This window comes from Ornithodoros turicata, chromosome 1 (assembly GCF_037126465.1).
Source record: "Ornithodoros turicata isolate Travis chromosome 1, ASM3712646v1, whole genome shotgun sequence".
Classification (NCBI taxonomy): domain Eukaryota; kingdom Metazoa; phylum Arthropoda; class Arachnida; order Ixodida; family Argasidae; genus Ornithodoros; species Ornithodoros turicata.
In genome coordinates this window covers 215,249,779-215,260,316 of record NC_088201.1, presented here as the reverse complement: position 1 = coordinate 215,260,316, position 10,538 = coordinate 215,249,779, and positions in this window count along the sequence as shown.

Genomic DNA, 10,538 nt, shown 5'->3' with positions numbered 1-10,538 from the left:
AAGTCAACCTTTGGCACGTTCTTGAGTCCTTTGAATATTATCATCGGCTTCAGTTTTGTACCATCGGCCATTGCGCTGAGAACAACAGTGTATCGAAGCTTGTCCTTGCCGGTTGTCCTGCATGTTACGTGCTTGACTCCCTTAAAGTCGTACGTCTTATTCTGTGGCAAGTCAAAATACATCGGCGTCTCGTCCATGTTTCCAATGTTCTTCAGTTCAATTCCTCCAATTACTGATTCGTGAAACTTGAAAAAACAATGGCACAGCTCACGCGCATTGTCCGGAACCTTTTGCCCAACACTGGTGACTGACCTGTTGACAACTTTGTACCTTTTGGTGAACCTTTCCAACCAACCATTGCTTGCCTTGAAGTTCGTTGCACCGTCGCTCTTGCTTAGTAAGTCTTCGGCCCGCGCCTTGATGTGGGATGCAGAAACAGGAATACCTTGCTTTCGTTCTTCGGATATCCAGCTAGCAAGGCTTTCCTCCATCGCAGGGTACCTTGCACGTTTCTTTGCGGTGTCCTCGGAAGAAGGTATGCACCTACGTTTCCTGATGACCAAGTCGTCGTCGGTCCTGCACGCTTCGAGCTTGTCCTGCTGCCTCAACCAGTCCTGCACGCACGAACGAGGAATGCAGAAAAATCGTGCTGTTGCGCTGATGTTACCATGAAGTTCGGACAGCTTCTTCAGCACGTCCAGTTTGAACGAGATCGTGTAACTACGCGTGTGCGTACGAGCCGGAGTCGGACCTTCATCCATGGTGGCAGGCTCAGTAATGCCAGAGCAAGACCCAAGCGGCCGTAAGCAGGTCAAGATTGTCCAGTGAAGATAATATTAGCACAATGAATGGGCTTTCATCCTCCGGAGGGAACAGTAGAGCAAGAACCAGCGTTCGTTCCGTGACGTCATCCTTCCCTGGACTTTCCCCGCGTGTGTCATTGAACTGTTGTGAAGGACCTCGGTTGACTCCTGGAAGACTACGTCCCCGATTCTCGCATTTGCCGGCATGCCGGGAAATACGGGGTTTCCCGGCATGCAGGTCAACCTCGCTTTAATCCGGCATGCCGGATAATACGCGGTAATACGGTATATAGTATAGACATATACACGACTAAACACACTGCTGTACAAAGAAAGGGAAAGGAGACATGGTGCCACATGTCTGTGTACAATGAATAGCTGGGCAGACGGATAGGTGACCTCTAACCGTTTAAGAACAGTAAAAGGTGTTATGGTGAACAAAAAGGCTCGCCAACACAGTTTCGCGGAAGGGGGGTCAGGAGTATGGGAAACGAGTGGCCCAGAATGGACAAAAGGGAAGATTACGGATTATCTGACGGAGTGCCAGACGATGGCTGAAGCGAAGATTCAAGAATTGTGCACAAATAAATATAGATATATAACTATTAAATTTACATAAGTGGATATAACGAGCCAGGACTAAGATTCAGACCATTTGGTGTGAGACACTTGAATTGCGAAATTAAAAATCTCTCATCATGAAGTTCGTAATCTCTCTGAATTCACTGCCAATAAGCTGAAGAAAATTCACGAAATCAAAACCAAAAAATCGAAACGCGATAATCTTATTCTATCTCCCATTTTAGTTCATGGCATTTGTGACGTGATAAATTCTGAACCATCTTCCACGGAGGCTGGCCATAACACCGTCTTTAATCTTTCTGGTGTGACCCTCGACCAGGCTGAACTTAGTGTTCTCTCAAAAGGTCTCAGTTTCGTACCTGCGGAGCTAATTATTGATGAATTTGAAATTTTGCACGATCTGCACAACTTAGGTAAGAGGATGCACCTGAAAACCTTCTTTCACGATAAACCGAGCTTAGATGCTGCGCCCTTCCGAAATCCCTCTAGCTGGACTCCGGACTCCTCTAGAACTAGCCCCCTCATTGATAATTACATCAAGGCCGTTCACAAGGATATCAAGACTAATTATTCGAAATCTATGGTACACACTGATAACTTGTCTAATTGTGAGAAAGTAGCGCTACGAAATCTTAAAGCCCGTAATGACATTATCATCAGACCAGCGGACAAGGGTGGCGGTATAGTGGTTCTCAATACATCCGACTACATCGCAGAAGCGGACAGGCAGTTGAGTGACCGCTCGTTCTACAGAGCTATCGATCAGGATCCAACCCCTTCCGTTTGTCTTCTTATCAATAAGAAAATTGACGAACTCGTCACTAGTGAACTTATCCCGTCCTATATTTCCGAATTCTTGCGTCCTAAGAACGTCACACCAGGTAACTTTTATCTTTTGATCAAAGTTCATAAACCCAATCACCCTGGGAAAACCATTATTTCAGGAATAAATACACCGACAGAGAAATTATCCTTAGTTGCTGACCACTGCATCAAACATATCCCACCCCTTCTCCCATCCTTTGTGAAAGACACGAACGATTTTCTTTCCCAAATTAACGCTGTCCATCACCATTTCAGTAACCATGCTGACATTTTGTTGGCAACAATGCATGTCGTTTCGCTGTACACTAACATTCCCAATGACGAAGGTCTCTCTGCTGTTGAACACTTCCTTAACTCTCACCTTTCCGATATTCTTCCCATGCCCGCTATCATCTCCCTTTTAGAACTAGTTCTTAGCTGTAATAACTTCGTATTCAACGATCAACACTTTGTCCAAATTCATGGCGCTGCCATGGGCTCCCGGGTCTCACCTAATTATGCCAATTTATTCATGGGTCGTTTTGAAAACTCAGCCCTTAATTCTTTCACCCTTAAGCCACTTATATATCTCAGGTTCATCGACGACATTTTTGTCCTCTGGTCTGGTGATGAGGCATCTCTGCAGTTATTTTTTGATCACTTCAATTCTCTGCATAGCAAAATTAAATTTACCTGTAACTATTCAAGGTCATCCATCAACTTCCTTGATGTGGCAGTGTCATGTAAATCTGGTAGGCTCACCACTGAACTATACAAGAAACCAACGGACAAGCGCCAATATCTCCACTATGAAAGCTATCATCCCAATCACCAGAAAAGGAGTATTCTTATGGTCAGTTCTTGCGCCTGAAACGAATCTGCTCAGATCAGACTGATTTTGTAAAACATGCTCAGCAAATGGTATCTGATTTCCAAAAAAAGAAATTACACATGCCTCGTCCATGCCTCATCCATGCCTCGTTTGCCAAATCTTCTAGCCTATCCAGGGAGTCCTTATTCACCCCGAAACGCAAAGAAGACTTAAGTAATGTAGTTTTATCCACCACATATCATAAATCTCTTGTCAATACCAATTCCATTCTTAGACGCCACCTCAATATATTACATGCTGACGAGCAATTAAAGGAAATTTTTCCGACTCCCCCATTAGTAGCATTCCGTAGATCCAAAAATATGCGGGACATCCTCACGTCATCATGCATGATGAAGCGCTCGTCGGGTTGTTTTCCCTGTGGTAGTACACGGTGCCAAACCTGTAAATTTATCGCGCCGTCCACCATTGCCCGTAGCACTTTGGGTGACTTCTGTTTGACAATTCGTCATTCACTCCACTGTAATACACCAATATTTGTTGCTTGATATTCTGCTGCAAGTGCACTTCACAATACATCGGTGAAACCTCCAACACAACGAGACAAAGATTTTATGGCCACAAATTTGATATCCTAAACGCCCGCCAAACTCCTGTCGCCATTCATTTCAATCAACCTAATCACGATGAAACTGATTTTGAAACTGATTTGAAAATTATATTGCTAGAATCTGGGTTCCGCACCGACATTAAACGTAAGAATAGAGAGTCCTACTTAATTTCGCAATTCAAGTGTCTCACACCAAATGGTCTTAATCTTACTCCTGGCTTGTTATATCCACTTACGTAAATTTAATAGTTATAAAGCTATATTTATTTGTGCACAATTCTTGAATCTTCGCTTCAGTCATCGTCTGGCACTCCGTTAGATATCCGTAATCTTCCCTTTTGTCCATTCAGGGCCACTCGTTTCCCATACTCCTGACCCCCCTTCCGCGAAACTGGGTTGGCGAGCCTTTTTGTTCACAATAACACCTTTTACTGTTCTTAAACGGTTAGAGGTCACCTATCCGTCTGCCCAGCTATTCATTGTACACAGGCATGTGGCACAATGTCTCCTTTCCTCTTCCCTTTCTTTGTACAGCAGTGTGTTTAGTCGTGTATATGTCTATACTATATATACTTATGTGTGTCACCACTTCACTTTGTACCTGAGGAAAAGTGGACCTCCACGCGAAAGCTTGTACAAATTAAACGGAAACAAAAATCTTCAGTGTCGGTTTCTGCATTTCGTTTCAGAGTAACATGCTGTGTCGTGAATATGCACGGTGTCTTTTCTTCTCGTTACTTTCCTAACTCTGGTGTTCCTCACAACAGATTTTTGGTGACCGCTCCTTCTCGATGTATCTATTGACGGCTTAGCTGGGCATGATCGTCACTTTCATGTCCTAGTACGCAGATAATTAAACTTACCGATGACCCAAGTGACGTTTCTCTGCAGTTCAACAGTGCTGTAAAAGTGTGATCGCTATTTATCCTAAGAAGATTAAACGTGCCACCTACTCAAGGAGAACGCAATATATATTATTACTAGTGTATATGTTAGCATTATATTCTTATTAATAAACTGCACATGTTACGTAATATGCAATGCGTACACCTATTCTGATCTCGTCAAGCACGTCGATGTCCTGAAGGATTTGGGGGTCGCTTTCGACCCCCAGCTCCGTTTTCAGGACCACGTCTCCTAGGTGCACTCTTCAGCTCTCAAAATTCTCGGCTTGCTCACAGAGACATGCACAATCTTTTCCACGACGTTTGTCTTTATCCACTTTCATCGTTGCTTTAGTTTACCGAGGCTGTTATCGACACCTTATAGATTATGGATAAGGCCAGTGCAATATCTGAAAAACGTCACGCGTCTGGCACGGCTCCCATACATTTTCAATGAGCCATCTTTTCTCTGCTTCGTTCTCTTGGTGACATCACATCTATCTGTCGCCAACATCCACAGCAGAGTCACACGACTGACGGAAACTCAAACGAGCGCAGAGGCCTTCTGTTATCTAGAAGAACGCGGAACTCTCTTTTCTACACTCCCTCGTCACGGATTGAAGCAGCTCTGTAAAAAAAAAAAAATCTACACATTGTATATAGCGTGTTTTTGAGAAATAGCTCTGACGTTTGCACGTACATCTACAGGGAGACAATGTCGTAGTGACACGCGTGACGGCGCTCCTCACCTGTCTATCGTGAAGGCGAAAGAGGGTGTTTCGCGCAACGGAGATATTCAGGGGGCTGTTGCATCGTCCAAATTTCGCTACGGTTGTACGAATTGTGGTAAAACTAAATTCGGGTGCCTAGCATTCCATACCGAACAAAAGCACAAACAAAGTTGTGTGCCTGTAGACTGCTCTTTTAAAGGGGAATGCTGTACCAGCGAAGAACCTTCTCGCTGTCAGAGACCACAACTCCTTCCCCGTGCCAAGCACACGAAGGCTACATCATTTTCAACCCATATCTGCTACAGTAGCCGAGGTGAAGCCAGCATCAGTCTTTTCGGAGACGCCAGTGTTTGTAGTACATAATACTATTTGGATCGAATTTGCTCTAAGCTGGGGTCTGTGTCACTGTTCTTTTCGTGTTTTCTGTCAGTAAAAGGATAAATGAACGATAGTTTCTGTAACGTGGAATAAAAAAAAAAAACAGCAGTACAATAGTAACACGGACAACCAACAAGAAACCAAAAGAAAGAAAAGCAAGAAACACACACGGACATGTCGGAAGACATCGACACCGTTTGATCCTTTTTTATTGTAGCGCATTGTTAGAAAAGCGATCTCAAACGTATCAGCTGAACGCCATTTTTTGTATTATGTAGCTGAATATCCTATTTGTCGGATAGCACCTCGCACCTGTTGCGACATGGACTGCCAGATCCCGAAAATGCCGGTCGATAGTTGGGAAAACTGCAAATGTTATATTTTCGAGCTCTGCTCACGGGCAATGTACTATGCACACGAACATAAGACTCTTTGATGAGACACCAGGGACCCCTCTTAATAGGGAACGGCGACTACTGCACCCCTGAGTTGCCATTGAAGGCAGTAAAAAACTGAAAAACACACGAGAAATGGCGCCTCTTAGGAGCGCCATTAGAGTGCGAGGGAGAAACTCGCTTTGCATAATTTACACAGGGAGCGATATGCCACCTGTTCACATAATAAAAGTCACATTAGGTAATCTACCACAAAAGGCGCGGGTGAATAAATGATAAAAAAGGTGAAAAAAACGATGTTCCAGTCTCAGAACATCAGTTTTTCTTTTGTTCAAAAAAGGTGAGCTATGACTTTACCTACTTATTCAGGTCTCATCTCAGGTCTCCTCAGGTCTCTCTCAATGTTAAATATCATACATCTTGAGAAGCGCCCTCCAACACTACTGTTCCACGTGGGTCAAATACTCGTACATTTTGATCGAAAAAAATAAAATAAAACGGCAATAGTTAAGCGCCCACTTTGGGTCATCTCGCGGGGACTGGCATAGGAGGCATCGTAATTCACAAAGAACGTTTCCCAACAAAAAACTGAGCGCAGGTGTAGATCATGAGGCATCCGTTGTATCGTGACTATTAAAGAAACAATGGAAGGCTACTTAACAAGCCTACGGCCATTTTCAATTTGCTCTTCCGTATTAAGGTGTCCACCCTGTGAAATATGTAGATAAAAATCGTGCATACGGCGAAAATATTCTACATTAACCGCAGCCGCGAAATGAGGCTGCTGAGTCCCGCCTGCGACGCGAACAGGCCGGGACGTCAAACACAGGGGATGTTGCCGATCGGCAGATGATCTTTCCCGAGGAAATCGAAAAAAATGCAAGCGAGACACCGTCATGAAATAAGTTTAAATTTGATCTGCAGCAAAGATCGTATCTAATGGATGACGCAGAAGCCCACAGGAAGTGTGATATAGCCGTTGATTGTCGGCATATTTACCGGAACATGTGTTCCTCTCTGAACATCTTTTTCTTCAGAAAATGTCTCCGGCGGTGGCCTCTTGGGAGCTGCTACGTACAGAACAATTCATAGACGATGTGTGCGTCGCTTTATCGCTTCCTCCTTCGCTGACAATTTACGTATCGCCACATTTACAATGCTTAGACGGCAGATATTCAAGAGCGTCGTTTGTTGTCCAAACCGAATCCACGCTCCTACCTGGTCCCGCGGGGTGTATGCTCTCGGTCGTCCGCAACTGGCTGTGAGGACTCGGAATTGATGACGTAGGCCCGCTTCGAAGGGACCTATCCGGCAGTCATGTTGCGCTACTTTTGCATGGTAACTACGCTCCCGATGCACTGAATACAGATAAAGGTGAATGCGTTCATGATAGTGAAGGACCGCTTCCAGCATAGTACTCAGAATTCGCGAAAACCATTTCATGATCCCTTTAAAGATCCATAAGCGCCATCCGATTCCGGATCTTTCTCACTGTCAGCCAATTAGAGTGAGTAGGAGGCTATTAGTTTTTCCGGTACCGCGACGCCCTAAGCGCTGCGATTCCGTCTCGTGAAATCAACATGGCTATTCCACGAGGTCCCACCACTGTTTCGAGAACCTCACGAACTATATTCAAACGTGGGCGATGGCCCATGATTGCCCGTATACCCAATTTTATTTGTTATGAACTCGACAGATAAAGAAACAGAGAAACAAGCAAACAAACAAGCATCATCATCATCAAGCAAGAAACAAATGAATGACACAGAAGTTAGAGAACACAGCTACAGCTAAGCGAACGGAACCTATTCCGTTCGTCTCTTCGCTTATTGTGCAGCCAGCTCGACATAGTGCAATTGAAGGACGCTAGCCGACGAGGACAGAAGGAACCACAGAGGACAGGCGTCGAAATTGCACTATGCATTTCCACCAAATAGCCCAAGTATCTGCAATTGTTCACTTCCACGTAGTCACAATTGTCCCGTGGGAAGCCGTCCATTTCAATAAAACTTTACGAGTACCGCTGCGTATCACATTCGCAAGATTTACGGGCTGCTGGATTCGTTCTGCGCTTACGGTTACATAGTAAACGTTTCTTATCTGTATCGCAACGTAAATACATCCAGGTACTGCGGCAGGAAGTTGCCCCGCATGCGGTAGACGACGACGTCCGTCGTTGCTTTCTCCTCCATCTTATTTTTCCTCAACATTCCCACGTGCCTATCAACGCTCAAGAAATTCCTTCTGCGTTTTGCAAAATCAATTAGCGTCTGTACATCGCCGTGCTGCTGTTAGTATATTGTTTTGTGCATTGTCTTCGTTACATACGCGTTATTAAACATAGCAGAGATATAGGTGACCAAGTGAACGCTATCGCTTCTCGTTTTTCGTCATCCTGGTAAGCTGTACCTGGAGCGAAAGTTCTTGGAAGTGAGACAGGTCCGTTGCAGATTGCCAACAGCGTGGAGAGGAGCAGATAAGGAAAACAAAAACATTCATATGAGCAACGCATTCATGTTGTGAAACAGTTTCTGTTGTAGAGGATTCCCATGGGTGATTTCTAACACAGTCATGCCAGGGTAGTCCGGTCGTCCTCTCAGATCATTTCGTTCCAATATATACGGAAGGCTAGGAAGTCCTTAAGAACTACAGCGGCGGAGGAAATAGCTAAACATATCTTATAGTTGTTAAATAAAACTTTCCATGACAGACTATTCCAAGAACAGCGCTTCCTCGCAGTTTTCAGGTTTCGTATCTTAGTAACCATCTAGACCAGGCAGTTATTTTTTTGTCAAGATTATTGCCTATGTGCTGCTGTACTGTTTGCTCTATCTTTGACGTTCTAGCCTTTGCGATGTCCAGATAAAAGAAATCGCAAAGTCGCCCCATTTGCAAAAAATCGCACTTCTTCGGCGCGTAACTGCTTTTCTACAAATAATATATAGCTGACGTGTGTGACATCGCTTTGTTTGTACTTAAAGGGACGGTCGCATCCGGGAGCGTGGGCATGAAACTGTTACCATGATGTTCCGCATCCTCCGACAACCTACTTGGCGATTTTTCTCTCGCGAGAATTGTTTAGTTATTTCACAATCATATTTTGAAGTTCGCGCGCCTCGACGGCGGCGAGCGTTGCAGCAACAGCGACATCGTTGTGACGTGGTTCGGACCATGACGCGACGGACGAATCAGAGTGTAGTCGGTTCCCGAGCTTCTCCGACGGAGGTTGTATCTGAGACCGTCTGCTTCGACTTCGTGATAAACGTCCATATTTCAAGTGTTTCGCTGTGATACTTTCTCCCAAAGGAGATTGTATCATGTCAACGAGTACAGGAACGCGTTGTTATGTTCCTGGCTGCATGAATTCGTCTGCGGCCAACCCGGAACTAACGTTTCACCGACCGAGAGACAATGACACAAAACGAAAATGGGAGGCGGCCATCGCCAGCAGATATCCTGCTATGGAGGAACGTCGTGTTCCGCACATATGTTCTTCACATTTCTCTGACGAAGCTTATCTGGAGACAGACATCATGCAGGTTCGCCTCGGGTTCGCTCCAAAACGAAAGCGGCTCAAACCTGACGCTATGCCTACGTTGTTCCCGGAACAAGTGGAAAGCCTTGACATGCCCAGTGACGAGGTAAGCTTTTAGTTCAGTCCGAGAGCTGTATAGTGTAATATAGATAGCAGTATAGTGTGCAGTTAGGCAGTCGTGATTTCCAAACAGAATTATCCAACAACCAATATTATTTATTGGCTGGCAAAAGTGCACATTGCGGGACATCGACGGCACAACCATAACGAGACTGAAGATGCGGTTATTATCCCCTCACATGGCGCGTGTAAAGTGTCTGCTTCGAGTGCTTTCATATGTATCTATTTCTCTTTTTTAAACACTGTATTTCTATTACAGATTCAGTCAGGCAGCATGATGGAGTCTGCTTCATTTGGTATGTCAACAACAATATATCTTCTCTTATAGCATTGGTAGTGCGCGTGTTGTCTGTCAGTAGTAGTCTGCCTAGCAGTAATATATAGGGATAATACCTTTTGTAATATGTATGGAGATTTCCTTCATTAATAAAGGAAGATATCTCATGGCTCTGCACCATATTTAAACTCAGCCTGCTGGTATCATATGCTTGCATTATAGAAGCAGAAGAGCCATCTACAAGTGGCACCGCATGTCCTGTCTCACAGCAGATGGCACCAATAATATTACCAGATGATGGTATGTACCTACATAAAATGCAGTACATCTCTAGTGCAGTGTCTTACAGGCCTTTTCTGTTGTACCTTTCTAGTGTACCCCTTCTACTGGGGGTCTTTACCTAGTTGTTTTCATTTTGATAGAGTTGATATCATATGCTTGCATTATAGAACCAGGAGGAGTGCCATCTACGAGTGGTACCAGTGCATGTTCTCTTTCACAGCACATGGCACCAACGACATTACCAGAAGGTGGTATGTACACAACACGTTTATCTACCTTGTTTTATGTTTTTCGGGTTAATTATG